Genomic DNA, 18,377 nt, shown 5'->3' on the forward strand with positions numbered 1-18,377 from the left:
CCTTCTAAGCTGCCCAGACCCCACTGAAGAAACGCATCCCCATGACAATACAGAATGTCCCCACCCCATAAGTCACAGTTAGGATGGTGCTTGCTGAGGAATCTGTAATTCATTTGCTGTGTGCCACCCAGAGCATTTATAGATGAGGAAACAAAGCTTAATTGTTGGTTCATGGGACCACAAACCCTTATCTCACATTGGGCCAGATGTATCAAGCTTCAAAAAGTGATAAAGTGGGGAGTGATAAAGAGCCATCCAATCACCTCCAACCTGTCATTTTTCTAACCCAGCCTGTAACATGGCAGGTAGGATCTGATTGGCTGGCTGTTTATCTCTCTCTGTTTTATCACCTTTGAAGATTGATACATCTGGCTCATTGTATCTGAGTCTCTTTAATGTTTTCTGCAAATCCAGATGTGCTTTGATGCAGTCTCTCTAATAATGGCTTCTTTCTAGCCACCCTCCCATACAGGCCAGTTGTGTGCAGAGCTTTTCATATTGCTGACTGGTGCATCCTCACTCCCACCTGAGGCACTGAGCTCTGTAGGTCCTCCTATAATAATAGCCGGCTACCCTGTGGGTCTCTAACTAGTCTCCTGGCTCTACCACTGACTTGTGATGGGCGGCTTGGTCTAGGCAGCACCTGGGCAGCAGGTCATACAGTAGCTTACATTTCACCACTGATCCTACAGTGGGACATCAGAGCACTTGGCCTTTATTATTGGCTATTATCTTGTAGCCTTTCCTGCCTTGGGCATGTCTATAACTTTATCTGTTAGGTGAATAAAATGCTCCTTGGTCTCCAGTCTCACAGCTTTCCTTCACATTCTCCACCTGACCAATGTGATTTCAATGAAAGGGAGTTTGTCCATACATATTATTAAATGAATATTGTATTATATCAGATAACAATCTCCTGTTTATATTGGAACAGGGTTATTTATACTCAAAGGTCATACATATGATAAACTCATTATTGTATAAGTCTATCAAAAATCTACGCAATAAGAATAATAGTAACCTACAATCAACAGCAACAACATCAGCAGCAACTGGTTCAGGTAAGCAGAGCAAACCCAAGCCTACAAGGCTTATTCTGGCAGGGTGATGGCTTGGCGCAGTAAGGGGTCCCAGCAACATTCTGTGGCTTCTGATTTATATTCTGTTCCCCAGTGGCACCAGGTTGTCTTTATAGGTGCCGGATGACTGAGCGGCAGTCAGGATTCCGACAGTAATTACATCAACGTCGGAATCCCGACTGCTAAAACCCTGACAGACGGGCAGCGGCTATTCTCCCTTGTGGGGGTCAGCTGACCGCCCGCTAACTCCCGAGCATCCGCGCATATGTAAGTGTGAGTCACTTTTACATGCGTGCACCTTCGCCATCATTCGATGGTCGCCAACCATCGAATGATGTGAGTGGATTACAGTAGGCTACGTATGGATGTTACTGTGTAACATCCATTTGCAGGCCCTGCGAGGGAATAGCCCTTGCGAATGGGTGGTGGCCGGGCCACCATTCGCAAGACCGGGTTTGGTGGACTCGATCAACCAGAATAACCCCTTTATCTGTAGTGTTATGTGGTGTGCGTCTACAGTGCCTCCAAAATCAATGTTTCTGCAGTCACAAAACACAAAACACCAGTCACAGTACAAATAATTATTTATATTTTGGGGATTTATATGCAGACAAGATATATATTTTTTTTTACTTCAGACCCAAAGAACAGGGTAAGAGGAAGGGGATAACAGTGCAAGGAGAGTAACAAGGGAAATATAAATACAAATTGGGAAATTTGATAAAAACAAATATTAAAAATGCTTTGAGCTCATAGGTCCAGCTAAAATGGCAGTTTAACCCTTCCAATACTATAGGCCTGGACCTCCAGTCATGGAAGGGTTAAAATGATACAATGCGATAGTGTCTTATTAACTGTAAGAAAACCATACTTACAGGATTGTAACATTAAGAGCAGAAATGACGCCAGAAAGACCGATCGGGGGTCTGGTATCTGGGTCCTTAATAATAAAGTCACCACTTCATCTGTTTGCACAGCGCTGGCGCGCCACGTGCCCAGTTTAGGGAGCGCAGATTCACCATCTGGCACTAATCACTGCCCCCCTTCTTTTTGAGGCACAAGCCATATTAAGATTAAGTGCACTTTTGTGGTGAGAATTAAATACAAAACAAACAAGAACCAAAAAAAAAAGGATTCACATAAAATACAATAGAGCACAAAGATATCTCAGTAACGTAAAACGGCTTGTGCAGCCTCTGGCTTAGTGGCAGCAGCTAACAGGTCAGACTGCTGAGCTACACAGCTTGCGGAGATGGTTAACAACAATCGGAGATGGGGTCTTCCTGGTAACTTCAATCAAGGATTGAGAGGGTCACAGATAAAGGGAAGGTTTGTAATAGAATCATACATAACATTTAACATACAGAAAATCAATCACATTTTTCTTGCGTGGGGATAGTTCCCTGTGTCTCCAGTGTGATGGTTTACTGATTTCCAGTTGTGCCCAGTTGATTCCAGTGCTGCTTGGTTTGGTCCAGTGTTGCACATCCAGTGAGGGGTTTGGGTCACCCCGCGACTGCCCGCAGTCTGGGGGGCATGGAGGGGGAGGGGCACGGGCACGTTTTCTGTGCCCAACGGGGAAAAAAAAAGGAAAAATTTGTTTTTTTTTCCCCAGCTGTTCAACGAGCGCGTCATTCTCAGAGTCGGTAAAAACTGAAATAATAGTCTGTAACTTGTGAAGGATCCAGAGAAGTGTCATAGCATCCTGCTGCTCCCTGAGAGACAGAAAGAGGGACAGTTAGAGAAGACTCCTGCGTATGAGGCATGAACACTGCACAAGTATCAGACAATAGAGGGGGATGTCAGGTGCTAGAAGGCGCATTTATTGCCTAATGACCTTACACTAATACTGGCAATGTAGTATAATCGGTGTCTGGATTCTGGGAAGACAGGCGCAGTGTAACCCAAGCCGATGGCTGCGTATTGGTTGTAAATGCACTAAGGACACTGGTGAGTAGATCGGAACAGCTTACCGGAGGTGACACCTGCAGGTGAAAGGTGAAATCCTGGGAGGGAAACAACTGGAGAGACCATAAGTGGTACGATGATGGGATCGGCTGGGTACACGCTCCAGAGACCTGGGGGAGAGAAAAAGTTTCCATCAACTCCCATTACATTTACTACCAGGAGTACATACATATAATACTACATTTTATTAGCAGCTTATAGTCTCTGATCATGCTATTGCAAATGCCTGTAGCAGCCAGGGTCTATGGTACCATAGCAGGAATCTGGCGGCTTTAGGACCCTTGCCATATGCTGTCTAGCTAGCCCTAGGGTGCTCAGCACAGGCCGGAGACTTACAATGGTCTATGACACAGGTCTTCAACCTGTGGCCCTCCAGATGTTGTGGAACTACATGTCCCAGCATGCCCTGACAGTTTTGGCATGCTCTTATAGGAAAAAAATGTGGCAATGCATGTTGGAACATGTAGTTTCACAACATCTGGGGGGCCATTGAAGATCCATGGTCTATGATATATTTGGGAGAACCATTTCACCTTGTGTGGAGCGGAGCATAGAAACTTAAGTGACAGCTCTGTTGAACAGCCTAAAACTTACCTTCATCTGCACTTTAGCATACTCTGAGTTGCTTGCAGCTTTACGGAACTGTGAACATTGGGTCAGGGCTAAAAAAAGGGCAAAAGCGCTTATTTAGAGTTTAAGATTTGTAAGTTTGTTTGCATATTATTGCGCAATAATATAGATATTTAAGCACTTAGGTGTTACAGCAAAAGGTTGAATAGAGAGTTATTAAATGGTACAGATATTTGAATGTGTTCAATTTAAAGTGATTAATTACGAGTACAATAAGAATGTTCATTGGTTGTAACATAATACAGTAGAATTGTAGAATACATTTGTTTACTGTAAGAAAACATCTAATCAGTCGTTCTTCTCTGCGGGCGTCCTGGGAGATTTGCATAGTCTCCGAGGTGCTCGTAGCGGGGTGGGCATACAGTAGGCGGGCAGGGGGCCTTCGCAGGGTTTCCTGGGCGTACTCACAAAAATATTGGATGCACCCAGGAAATGCTGGGCATCAGCAAGTGAACGGGGGTGGCTACTTGCCTTCCGGGGGCCGGCAGCAGACGTCACGAATGTCAGCTGCCCACAATGTTCACGGAGCAGGGTGCCACTAAATAAAGTCACCAGGGAGTGAGCGCTTCAGAAATCGACCATCGAATGATTTTGGGAAAATATGCGAATAGCGGGGTGTGGGCATTTGGGCGGTGCTACAAAGCTCACAAAGAAGCAAAATAACACTGCTTTGCCAGCCAACCAGAATAAGGGCCATACTGCTTATTAATGGGTGCAAGAATAGTGTAGCCCTGGCAGAAACAATGGTTAAGCATAGAGAACCCCAAGTAGGCATCGGCCTGGCTGCGTTCCCATGGGAATGCCCAGCATTTCATAGAGACGCCCATGCCACTTTCATGGAGGAGAAACATCCTCCGGTGCGTGACAGCACTTGATGCTCTGATGAAGTGAACTATTAGGGGGAGCAGGCAAGAAACCGAATGGACATTCCAAACTACATCATCTACATATGCGATGGTCAGTGGGATGTACCGCCAATGCTTTGTACATTCCGTCCAGAGAGAGAGAGAGAGAGAGAGAGAGAGAGTTGGGGCAGAGAGAGACTGGACACACTTGTCGGCATAAGCAGGCAGCAGACGGAACACATGAATTCCCCCCCTGACTCTGCAACACCCCAATTGCTGGCTCAATAATCCTGGCTGGTACACACTTTTGCAGAAGAAAATCAACGAAATAAAAATGTATTGTTTGTGGGGGAAACAATTGTTGTCACTGATTTTCATTTTGTCTTTGACTGATCTTCCTTACCCATTGCATTGGCAGGTCTCAGTATCATATCCGCCACAGACGGCTCCTATTTATTTTTGATCTGTCCGACAGCCGGCGCTTACCTGTTCGCTAGGCTGGAAGTATATGCAGCTTAGCGAACAGGACTGAATCAGGCCTCTTTATCTGTCTGTGCTCATGGTCGCCATCTCTCTCTACAGATCTCACACACTCTCCCTCTGCCCCAGGTTAATGGCTGTGAGGGGTAAGGAGACAGGAGGGAAGAAGGACACAGAAAACCTATATGTTACCTAACAACTCGATAAAAAAACCTCGATAATGGAAATGCTGTAGATGTGATTTTCCTAGATTTCGCTAAAGCATTTGATACTGTCCCACACAAGAGATTGATTAATAAAATGGAGAACCTAGGATTGGGTGAAAATATCTGCAGATGGGTAGGGAATTGGCTATGTAATAGAGAACAAAGAGTGGTTGTGAATGGTGCCATATCAGATATGATACCGGTACTAAGTGGAGTGCCCCAGGGTTCGGTTTTGGGGCCCATTTTGTTTTACATTTTTATTAACGATATTGGGATAGGGTTACTCAGCAATGTATCCATCTTTGCGGACGATACAAAACTTAGCAAAGTCATCAAATCACCAGAAGATGTCACCATGCTTCAAAATGATCTTGCAATTCTAGATGAGTGGGCAAAAAAAATGGAAGATGAGGTTCAATGTAGATAAATGTAAGGTTATGCACCTTGGGAGACACAACCAGTGTGCAAGTTACAACCTTAGCGGAGAGGAACTGGGTAATTCCATACTTGAAAAGGATCTAGGAGTCCAAATAGACAGCAATCTAGGATGTAGTGCCCATTGTAATGTAGCTACAAAAAAGGCCAACAAAATTCTGGCATGTATTAAGAGGGGAATGGAAACTAGGAACTCAAGGGTAATTATGCCACTATATAAAGCATTGGTGAGACCTCACCTAGAGTACGGAGTACAGTTCTGGGCCCCACACTATAAAAAGGACATCATAGAATTAGAAAATGAGATTTATGTCTTACCTGGTAAATCTCTTTCTTCGAGGACATCAGGGGCCACAGCTTTACTTTGGGTAATAGGAGTGGGAGTGAGCTCCAGCACCCTAGAGGATAACTTTAACTGCCTCCCAGGCAGTCAGGCTCCTCCCCTCCTATACCCCGCCTCCAGGCCACGGACCTCAGTTTTTTAACAAGCCATGGCAGGAGACAGGAGAGAAGGAAGAGGAGCACCACACAGAGACACATTCTGAAACATGTTAGTACCCTCAACAGAGGAGTAATATATATAACCAGTGAAACGTAACTTGTAACGTAACTGAAGCAGGCACGGCAGGGAGGGATCCCTGTGGCCCCTGATGTCCTCGAAGAAAGAGATTTACCAGGTAAGACATAAATCTCATTTTCTCCTTCGGGAGACATCAGGGGCCACAGCTTTACTTTGGGACGTCCTAAAGCAGCCACCTATGGGTGGGGACGCGCCTGCGCCGCAGCCAACACGCTCTGCCCGAAGGCAGAGTCCTGGGAGGCAAAAGTATCAAAAGCGTAAAAACGCACAAAAGTAGCAGCTGACGACCATGTCGCAGCTCTGCAAACTTGCTCAGCTGTAGCACCGCCCCGAACAGCCCAAGACGCTCCCACAGACCTAGTGGAATGTGCCCGGATACCAGCCGGAACCGGGAGAGAGGCACCCAGGTATGCCTGCCGGATGACAGAACGAAGCCAGCGGGCAATAGTCTGTTTAGTGGCCGGCCATCCCCTCTTTTGAAAGCCATACAGCACAAAGAGGGAGTCCGTCTTGCGAAAGGACCGGGAGCGGCGCACATAGATGCGCAGCGCCCGTACAACATCCAAGGATGATTGATCCAAAGATGCATCTGGCCCTTGAAAGGCCGGAACCACGATTTCCTGGTTAACGTGGAAACGGGACACCACTTTTGGTAAGTGAGAAGGGACAGTACGAAGAACCGCCCGGTCATTGTGTAAGACCAGGAAGGGGGACTTACAAGACAGGGCAGACAGATCGGACACCCTCCGAGCTGATGCTATTGCCAATAAGAAAACCGTTTTCCAGGTGAGCCAACACAGGTCCACTGACCGCAAAGGCTCAAACGGTGGTTTCTGGAGTGCAGATAGCACAAGGGAAAGGTCCCACGGAGCAACCGGGGGGACAAAGGGAGGCTGGATACGCAGAACCCCCTGCATGAATGTGCGGACATCCCGCAACAGTGCTAATCGTCGGCGAAACAAGATGGACAAAGCCGAGACTTGAACCTTCAAGGTAGATAAGCGCAATCCAGCCTCCAGGCCCTTCTGTAAGAAGGATAGAATCCGAGCCAGGCGGTAAGACTTAGGATTGAAGTGGCGAGTCCTACACCAAACGAAGTAAGCCCTCCAAACCCGATGATAAGCTCTCGCAGAGGAAGCCTTTCTTGCTCTAAGCATAGTGGAAATTACTCGAGCATTAAACCCCCTAGATCTCAAGAGGGAGGTCTCAACAGCCACCCCGTCAAAGCCAGACGCCTCAGGTCTGGATGCAGACACGGACCCTGAGAGAGAAGGTCCCGACGCAGAGGCAAGCGGATCGGGGGGCCACCGACAGAGCCTATAGGTCTGAGAACCAGACTCGCCTGGGCCAATACGGGGCCACGAGGATCAATGTGCCTCCCTCCGCCTTCAGCTTGCGAATCAGTCGCAAGAGGAGGGAGAATGGCGGGAAGGCATACATCAGCCTGAACGGCCACGGAGCGGACAGAGCGTCCACCAAGATGGCGGCCGGGTCGCGGGCCCTGGCTCCGTAAGAGGGAACCTTGTGGTTGTGTTGAGAGGCCATCAAGTCCACCTCGGGTAAGCCCCACCGATGTACCAGCATCTGGAAAACCTCCTGATGGAGGGACCATTCGCCGGCATTCAGTGTTTGACGGCTTAGGTAGTCCGCTTCCCAATTCTGGACTCCCGGAATAAAGACCGCCGATAGAGCTGGAATCTTCTTTTCCGCCCACTGAAAGATGCGGGATGTTTCCATCATTGCCGCCCTGCTGCGGGTGCCCCCCTGGTGGTTGATATAAGCCACTGTGGTGGAATTGTCCGACTGGACCTGCACCGGACGACCCCTCAGCCAGGGTTCTGCCAGGCAAAGGGCTCGGAAGACCGCCCTCAGTTCGAGGACATTGATTTGGAGCTTGGCCTCCGATGTAGACCAAAGGCCCTGGAAAGACCTCTGGCAAGTGACCGCTCCCCACCCGCGGAGACTGGCGTCCGTAGTGAGAAGGGTCCACTGATGGATCCAGAATGGGCGTCCCAACGTGAGGTTCTGGTCTAGGAGCCACCACGAAAGAGAGAGACGGGTTGTCGGTGATAAGGTTATCACCTGAGATCGGAGAGAGAGGGAGGATCCCGACCACTTGGAGAGGATCTCCTTCTGAAGAGGGCGGGAATGGAACTGGGCATATTCTGCCATGTCGAAAGTCGACACCATGGAACCCAGTACCTTCATGCAGGCATGTATGGACACCCGTCGAGGATGGAGGAGCCGACGGACTCTGGACTGTAGAATCAGACGACGGTCCTCCGGCAGGTAGATCCTCTGATGGATGGTGTCCAACCTGGCTCCTAGGTGAACCATCGACTGTGCCGGAATCAATGAGGACTTGTCCCAATTGATGATCCAGCCGTGTCGCTCCAGAAGCTGTATTACCACCCTCAGGTGGTCCTGGAGAAGTTCTGCAGACGGAGCAAGAATCAACAGGTCATCCAGATATGGGATTATCCGGATCCCCTGGTTGCGCAGACTGCTGCCCATTACTGCCATCACCTTTGTGAACACCCGGGGAGCAGTGGATAGGCCAAATGGTAGGGCTCGGAACTGGAAATGTTGGTCCAGGATGGCAAAGCGCAGGAACCGCTGGTGTTCTGGGCGAATGGGGATGTGTAAGTACGCATCCTGAATGTCCAGGGATGCCATGAAGTCTCCTGGCTGAAGGGCCAGGACAATGGAGCGCAGAGTCTCCATCCTGAATTTTGGGACCCGTACAAACTTGTTTAGCTTCTTTAGGTTGAGAATGGGCCTGTAGGAACCGTTTGGTTTCCTGACCAAGAAGAGGCTGGCGTAAAACCCCGAACCCCTTTGGGACAAGGGGACAGGTATGATGACCCCTGTTTGAAGCAAACGTTGGACTGCCAGTTCTAGCGCTTTGCGCTTTTCCGGGTCTGATGGAAGACTCGTGGAAAAGAACGATGTTGGTGGGCGATGCCAAAAAGTTAAGGAGTAGCCCCGAGAGACCACCTCCTGAACCCACGCGTCTGTGGTGGATTCCAACCAGATGGGGGAAAACTCCAACAGGCGACCGCCCACCCTGGGGTCCTCCCGGTGGGGGCCCCCCCTGTCATGCAGCGGGCTTGTCCGCCGGCTTTGGGTCAGGGCGTCTTGTGGCCCAGGGACGTCTGCCCCTAGCACGGGAGGATCTGCCTCCCTGGGAAGATCTGGAGGAGAAGGACTGTCCTCTACCACGGCCCTGAAACCGAAAGGACTGAAAGGCCGGCCGGGGCCGTGTAGTCGGGGTGGATGGTAGGAAGGCAGTCTTTGATGCTGCCACCGTAGCCACCATCCTGTCCAGCTCAGGACCAAACAAGAGGGAACCATCGAATGGAAGGGCTTCCAAGGCCCTCTTCGAATCCGTGTCCACCTTCCAGGAGCGCAACCAAAGTGATCTGCGAGCAGCCACTGCTGAAGCGGACACCCTGGAGGAGAGAGTAGCGGAATCAAGCGCCGCTTCGCCTAAGTAGAGGGCAGCCTGATGTATCAATTCTATAGTCGGCAGAAGGGTATCTGCTGGGGCCCCCTCAGACACCCCTGTTTTGAGGGCAGCGGTCCATTTAGTTAGAGCCATAGCCACCCAGGCTGACGCCAGGGCCGGCCTGCCCGCTGCCCCTGCCGTGGTGTATATCAGCTTCAGGAAGTTTTCCAACTTCCTATCCGCCGTATCCTTAAGAGACGCTGTAGGTATGGGCAACAAGGAGGCTTTAACCAGTTTTGCCACATGAGCGTCTACCCTGGGGGCTGTCTCCCAGGGGATCCTGTCCTCCTGGGGGAGAGGATAGAGGAAGGAGAAACGTTTGTGAATGATAAACTTCCTATTAGGGACCTCCCAAGCTTCCTTAATAACCGAGTCCAGGTTATCGGACTTGGGAAAGCGACTGAAGGAGCGTTTAGGGCGCTTAAAGATAGGGCCCGACTCCGCAGGCGGGTCAGCCTGGTCGTCTACTAGCAGGACCTTCTTAACCGCTGTAATCAGGCCTGGTACATCAAGACGAGTCGGGGGGTCCTCTCCAACACAGGCATCCCCTATGTCAGCGGCGACGTCAATGGCGTCATCGACTGCCTCCTCAACATAGTCATCATCATCGACATCGTCTTGCTCCTCCTCCTCCTCATCGTCAGTATCCTGCCCGAGGAGGGGGCGGAGTGGCGACGGTCTTCTAACTAAAAGCCTGCGTGTATCTGCGGGCAGTGGACCCTCCCCCTGGGCATCCAATGCTGGGGGGGCTGCACTCGCTGCCGATGAGGACGGCATGGACCGCTGGGGCAGCGCAGCCGAGACTTTATCAACTAGCTGCGCCATCATCTGCACAAGGGATGAGGCCCAAGCAGGCTCCTGAGAGGAGGCCGTAGGCGTGGGCAGCGCCTGCGCCTGCGCATTGTAGCAGCCTGCGCATACGCCGTCCTGTGCATAGTCCAGGGGAGATAGGCCCGCATTACAGGCTGTGCATGACAGCAATGCTGGGGCGTCCCCCTTTTTGGACTTGCTCTTCGGCATAACTACTGTAAGTACAGGAGGGCTGAGTACAAAAAGACACCAAATACACTGCAGCAGCTATTGGGTTAATAAGTACACATATACAGCAAGCATACAGAGGCATACAATGCAAATAGAAAGTCAATGGCACTAGGCTCTTGCAGCAGCTATGGCTGGCTGGAGCACTCAATAACTGTGACCTGTGTCCCGCAGGAGAGGTACAGGGGGGACTTGCCCAAGCCTCCTGGCAGTGAAAGAGTGGAACCTCGGGTGGCACTGGAGCTTCTCCGTGTCCCTCCTCACGTGCAGCCAGGCAGACAGGAAGGGATGTCAGTGGCGGGAACTCTCTGTGCGCCAAGCACAGTTCCCTGCCTACTGTCCCCGGGGGAGGGGCTGATGTGGGGGAAGCCTCCTCCCCCTGCTAACTAATGGCCCCAGGGAAGGTGTCCACATGCAGCGCTGGTAAAATGGCGGGGATCCGGCGCGCGCCGGGCGGCCCCGCATACCAGCGCTGCTGCCCACAAACTAGTTTCCCTGGTGGTCCAGCGGGACGGGCGGCGAGCCGGCCGACCGCTTGCTAGCACAGCCGGCGGTCACCCCTCGCCGGCTGTAGCAGCCATCTCTATGCGCCTCGCTGCGCTATCGCACACGCTCCCGGCGGGGAGCGTGTATTACTCACAGTGCCGTCCCGGTTCTTCTGAAGCGGGCGTCTGTGGTCCCCGGCGTCCGGCTGTGGCTGCAGGCTCCCCAGTGCCCGGGGGCCGCTGCTGGTCCCCACCCGCGGGTGGCGAGGCAGCGCCGGACCCGGGTGTTGGAGCCAGCAGTGCAGGGGTCTATTCAGACCTCCAGCGCTGCTGCTCTGATAAAAAATAATAATAAAAAAAAAAAAGTTATGGCTGCTAAATAGCAGCCCCTCTTTTGGGTGCATCTGGCTCCTGCCAGCACCCTAGAAAAACTGAGGTCCGTGGCCTGGAGGGGGGGTATAGGAGGGGAGGAGCCTGACTGCCTGGGAGGCAGTTAAAGTTATCCTCTAGGGTGCTGGAGCTCACTCCCACTCCTATTACCCAAAGTAAAGCTGTGGCCCCTGATGTCTCCCGAAGGAGAAAAAGTCCAAAGGCGAGCAACAAAGCTTATTAGGGGAATGGAGAATTTAAACTACGGGGAGAGATTAAGCAATTTGGGACTATTTACATTAGAAAAGAGACGTTTAAGGGGGGACATGCTCAACATGTACAAGTATATCAAGGGCCAATATAAGGAACTGTCACACACCCTATTTTCTACTAGAAAGGAATCTAGGACGCGAGGGCATGAGTATAGATTAGAAAAAAAAAGATTTAATTCAGCTAGTAGAAAGAATTTCTTTACGGTCAGAACAGTCAAACTCTGGAACTCTCTTCCCAGAGAGGTGGTAACGGCTGGCTCATTAAATGCGTTCAAGGCAAAGTTGGACAAACATTTACTGGAGAAAAACATCCATGGGTACAAATAAGAAATATAATTTGTCTGTAAAATACCAGAACCTACCAAATCAGCAATGGATATCTATACCAGGTTGAACTAGATGGACGCAGGTCTTTTTTCAACCTTACCTACTATGTAACTATGTAACTATGTAACTCACCTCTGATATAATGCTAGAACAGGTCCAGGTGCAGCACATATTCGGTGTACACATAGGTGGCCGGCTGCTCACCCGTTGTACTCGTGTAGACCTGGGTAACATAGATAAAGGTTATTACTGCACTATTCACACAATACTGACTATAGTGCACAACCTAGGGGTCTAGTTACTAACATGCAGCAATAAGGTGGATTGTCTATTACCTATTATTGGGGCAACAGAAACTCACTTATTGCCACCATCAGAGAAAGGTGACTAAAATCTGGGACTTAAAAATACTTTCTACCTCACTCTTCCCAACTGCTTTAAATGTAATAATAAAATACATTTTTAACCAATTTATCATCTTATTTTCATGGATTTTTGTAAGAAACACCCTTTCAGCATTTTATATGTGGAAATGGGAAACAGGGACAGAGGGGCGCACAATCACTGTACTATAGTGTTCTCAGATCTAGTCCTCTGCATACACTGGCAGTGCATGTTTTCCATATGTCCTTGCTGGAGCACAGGCATATTCATTACTCACTGACACATTATAAAATATCTACAGATGATTCTTAGGATTTCACTTGTGTTTCTGTGAGGAGACCTGTAAATTGTGCGACGTTAGCTTGTCCCAAGAACTGGAAATGGGAAGCAATGCTCCTCTATAAGAAATGAATGTTACAGTAAGGGGGTCATATTGTTCATTTGCACCCCCACGTGGTCCAGCGATGGGTTTTTTCCGTGCATGCGCATAATGAATTATGCGCATGTGCAGGGTCCCTGGGCGACTGAACTCAGCGACTGATCAGTTCACACTGACCAATGTGGGCCAGGGGAGTGGGGCAGCAGAGTAGGGTGTCCACCATGGGAACGCTCAGCATTTCATGGCCGTCCCTATGGGATTGCGTGCAGCAGGTGGTGTGCCAGGGTTGGACGGCTGACGTCACATGACGTCGGGCAGGCAGATGACGTCAGCCGTCCGTCCTGGTTTCGGCCGGCCACTGACTTATATTTGCGTGGCCTGGATCAGTCAATCGATGGTCGGTGATCATCAAATGATTTCTCCTGCTGCGGGCACATGAGAGGGTATGTGTATTCGTGACACTTCCCCTCGCATGGTTGCAAGGTGATACGGTGGCGATTCGGCAGGGGCAGGCCCTCTGGGACTCGGTACGCTGCGAGTTTCACAGCTTACCGAGTCAACCAGAATCAGGGCCTAAGTGTAGAGATGGTGATGTGTTATATGTGTTATATAAAATATCTCTCAATAATCCATCTATGCCAAATCACTTCAGTCAGACACAAAGCCCTCTGACTGGCTCACTGGTCACCAAAGGCTATCCGCTTACGCAGCACTTTCCCAGTTACAGGAAGAACACTATACACGTGTACCCAGACCGTCCAATAGGACCCTTCCATCAGGTACAGAAAGCTCTGCTCCCGGACTTCCCAGGTGCAGTTACCTGCAGTGAAACAGCTTTCTCATCAATTATCTAGTTCAACACAGGTGACTACAATCATAAACAGGGGGAAGCCCAAGAGCAGATCCTCTTGTACCTGATGGAAGGGGTCGTGCTGGGGGATCTGTTATTCCCCCACTCCCATCCCTAACTCCCCTCTCACATGTCAATACAGACAAAAGTAAAACAGTAGGGATGGCCATTCACGATCGATGATTCCAAATCATCGATGGTTCATGGCCAATGTCGAATACTTTAGCCATCGATGGGGGAGAACCAGATGCTTTCCCTCCATCGATGGAACAGTAAAACGATGTTTGCTTTATTTTTTCAAAGCCCCGGGACACAGAGCATAGCTCTGCCCCCTGACACCAGCGAAGCCATGTCCCCCGTGTTTTGATTGGCCCACAGGCCAATCAATCAAACACAATGGATGACCATCGATATGTGAAAATATTGATGGTCATCATTGCATAGTTTAGCACTATCGATGGCCAGTTGCAGAATTGCCATCGATGGCAATGGCAACAACGGCCATCCCTATAAAACAGATATTTTAGTAGATGTATTTAAAAGTGAAAAAACATAGGCACCTGATTATCACTACCCCGGAGGGCTGTATTCTATTGTATTATGTTGGTGAAATAGTTACAGCCATACATTTATGTACATTTAATGTTCCTTTCCTGCAGTTAGATTATAAATTAGGAACATGTACATAGGATCTCACTGAAATTAGGCACACATAACATTAACAGGGTAAGTTATAGCAACTTAGAAATCCTAAAAACAAAATTAGGCCCATTAGCATGGATACTATAGAGTGTATATGGGAGAGCAGCAAGCTGGTCACATGACCCAAGCTATACACTTTCATAGCTGAGAGTGGCAGTTATTTTCCAACTGGCATCTCTGCAGCAGACAGCATCAGAGGAGGAAGCAGGAGCCCAAGCAGAGGATTGAGAAGGGGAGAAAAAGCGATTTCAGGAGACAGAAAGCCAATTACTGGATCAGGTGAACCCGTCGTAAGACGCAGGAGCCGAATCAGGAGAGGTAAGTAAACTTATTGGATCAGGTGTACCCGTCAGTAGACGCAGGAGCCCGATCAGGAGAAGTAAGTAAACTTATTGGATCAGGTGTACCCGTCGGAAGACGCAGGAGCCAGATCAGGAGAGGTAAATCGACTTATTGGATCAGGTGTACCCGTCGGAAGACGCAGGAGCCAGATCAGGAGAGGTAAATCGACTTATTGGATCAGGTGTACCCGTCGGAAGACGCAGAAGCCAGATCAGGAGAGGTAAATCGACTTATTGGATCAGGTGTACCCGTCGGAAGACGCAGGAGCCAGATCAGGAGAGGTAAATCGACTTATTGGATCAGGTGTACCCGTCGGAAGACGCAGGAGCCAGATCAGGAAAGGTAAATTGGCCAATTGGATCAGGTGTACCCGTCGGAAGACGCAGGAGCCAGATCAGGAAAGGTAAATTGACCAATTGGATCAGGTGTACCCGTCGGAAGACGCAGGAGCCAGATCAGGAGAGGTAAATCAACTTATTGGATCAGGTGTACCCGTCGGAAGACGCAGGAGCCAGATCAGGAAAGGTAAATTGACCAATTGGATCAGGTGTACCCGTCGGAAGACGCAGGAGCCAGATCAGGAGAGGTAAATCAACTTATTGGATCAGGTGTACCCGTCGGAAGACGCAGGAGCCAGATCAGGAGAGGTAAATCGACTTATTGGATCAGGTGTACCCGTCGGAAGACGCAGGAGCCAGATCAGGAAAGGTAAATTGACCAATTGGATCAGGTGTACCCGTCGGAAGACGCAGGAGCCAGATCAGGAGAGGTAAATTGACCAATTGGATCAGGTGTACCCGTCGGAAGACGCAGGAGCCAGATCAGGAGAGGTAAGTCAACTTATTGGATCAGGTGTACCCGTCAGAAGACGCAGGAGCCGGATCAGGAGAGGTAAGTCAACTGATTGGATCAGGTGTACCCGTCGAAAGACGCAGGAGCCAGATCAGCAGAGGTAAGTTGACATATTGGATCAGGTGTTCCCGTCGGAAGACGCAGGAGCCGGATCAGCAGAGGTAAGTTGACATATTGGATCAGGTGTACCCGTCGGAAGATGCAGGAGCCGGATCAGAAGATGGAGGAGATGGTCGGGAAGAAGAGGAGAAGGAAGGAGACCTCAAGAAGGCCTGAAAAGGAAGCACCTGAGGAGGAACCCAGCGGCAAGATACAGAAGACAGACCAGAACACAGAGGAGATGGCCGGAAAGAAGAGGTGCAGGAAGGAGACATCAAGAAAGCCTGAAAAGGAAGCACCTGAGGAGTCCAGCAGCAAGATGCAGGAAAAAGACCAGAAGACAGTGAAGAACACTTCATCAAGAAAATCCAGAGAGGAGGAATCGCTGGAAGAGAGAAAGAGAGCAGCAAGCGAGGCTAAAGACCCGGATGAAGATCAGCCAAGACCAGGTAAGCGGAAATGTAGTTGGATGTCCTTGCACTGTAGTTCATTTTCACACTGGCAAAGTTGAATATTGTTTATATAAAAAAAATATTAATAATGTTTTATATGTAATTTATATTCATTTCATTGGTTACTACAGTTATTCAGATAAAGACAGTCTCAAAAAAAAGGATTAGTAAAACTACTGTAATATTTATGGAGAAAGGTGCACAACTACAAAGGTGCTGTAACCTACAGTATAGCTCAGTTTGGTGACAGGCATATGCCGGCATTCGCAGTGTCATTTACACAATGAAAACACAGTATGAATGTTCTTCTACCTTTACCTAGCCTAATCCTAACATTACTATGATTATTACTTCATTAACCCCACACCCAAACATCAGGGGGTTTACAGAATAGCTCTAGGTTTACTGGCACTAAAGGTGGTAATACCCAGGATAGCAGTGCCTGCATTTATACGTGACAGCCCAACCCCCCTGGGGAAGACAGCCATGGTGATAACTGAAGAATGTAGGGCTGGTGTCACCCGGTGTAATGACTCATGGGGGGAAATTTACTAAGATGTGTATGCTACTTCACATGTGATGTTGCTATGGGCAACCAATCAGAATCTACTTCTTATTTATTTAGCATCCTCTAGAAGACAGGATCTGATTGGTTGCCCATAGCAACATCACATGTGAAGTAGAATACACATCTTAGTAAATCCCCCGCCATGGTGTCATGGCGGTTTTTTCCCTTCATTTAATTATGGACTTGGATATTTAATCTATTATTAGATATTTAATCTATTATTAGATATTTAATCTAAAGTAATGTATGTTAACATGAATTTCACATATAGGAATACAGATGCAAACCCTTTCAGGCTGTTTATAGGACAACAAAACGCATAATATCCCGTGTCAAACTTGGACATGAAGGGCCCATCAGGCAAATGTAATGGTTGGCATCTATTGTAGCTCAATGCCATTACAAATGTACTACAGGCAATGTGATTAGTGCCAGAACGGTATGGCCAGTAACTACAGGATTAGCTCAGAGGAATTGGCTTGGTCACTAGAACCCCAGGCAATCCTTTTGATCACTAGCAATAATTTACCTGCTTAAATTTGCATGAGAATGCATCACTAACAGTTCCTTACAACACATAAATGCACATGCTCCATTCCTACAATATTAAATAGGCACTATTCAGTTACGCAACAAAATTATTAAACTCAAAAGTGATCAAGGTGCAGGGCAATACTGTGTCTGAAGTCTGGGGGCACATAGAAAACATTGGTGGTAGGTGTAGAAGGACAGAAAGCCTACATAAGCAGAGGGAAGGGCTAAGGCACTGCAAGGGAACAAGGGAAGGGTAGAGAGCCTGGATCAGACAGAGCCCGAGAGTCCAAACCACGCAGGGATAGAGCAGAGAGACTGAACCAGACAGGGGAAGGGCAGAGAGGCCAGACCAGACAGTGTAAGGGCAGAGAGGCCGGACCAGACAGGGGAAGGGCAGAGAGTCTGGACGAGACAGGGGAAGGGCAGAGAGGCCGGACCAGGCAGGGGAAGGGCAGAGAGGCCGGACCAGGCAGGGGAAGGGCAGAGAGACCGGACCAGACAGGAGAAGGGCAGAGAGGCTGGAGTGCCCCACGTAGGAATACTTAATTAAAGGTGTATTCAGGAGCTTGGGCTTACTGTTCAATGAGGCCTGGTGGTTCCGATTAGCTAGAAGTAGCTTTGTAAAACCCTATAGTGTGCTACGCTGTAAGTTTGAATCGTGCCCTATCTCCTTATCTGTTGAATAATAAATTCCTAATCTATTATTTTACTCCGCAAGGACCAAGCAGCATCTCACCGCCAGACTGCCCCGAGGACGAATCTCAATTCCTGGAGAGATATGACATCCGTCGGGAGTTAGGCCGAGGCACATACGGAGTGGTCCTGCTGGCGCACGACAACATCACCAAGACGGATGTCGCCATTAAACTCTTGAACAACAACGGACTGTCAGATAGAGAAGAACTGAAGGCGTGGATGGAGACCAGAGCCCTACAATCAACATCTGGGAGCCCCTTCTTAGCACATGGACTTCTGACCTTCCAGAATGAAGAC

The 18,377-nt window shown here is 49.1% G+C and overlaps 1 long non-coding RNA gene across 1 annotated transcript in view; it reads right to left on the bottom strand.

Moving 5' to 3' along the window:
• Window positions 1-11,844: 11,844 nt before the first annotated feature.
• The window catches only part of LOC146006952 (uncharacterized), a 35,297-nt gene continuing 28,764 nt past the window's right edge, over window positions 11,845-18,377 (bottom strand). The window contains exon 4 of the long non-coding RNA XR_014444140.1: window positions 11,845-12,445. This is a non-coding gene — a long non-coding RNA (uncharacterized LOC146006952). The remainder of the gene's footprint in view (window positions 12,446-18,377) is intronic.

This window comes from Crinia signifera, chromosome 6, assembly GCF_055691185.1.
Source record: "Crinia signifera chromosome 6, ASM5569118v1, whole genome shotgun sequence".
Classification (NCBI taxonomy): Eukaryota; Metazoa; Chordata; class Amphibia; order Anura; family Myobatrachidae; genus Crinia; species Crinia signifera.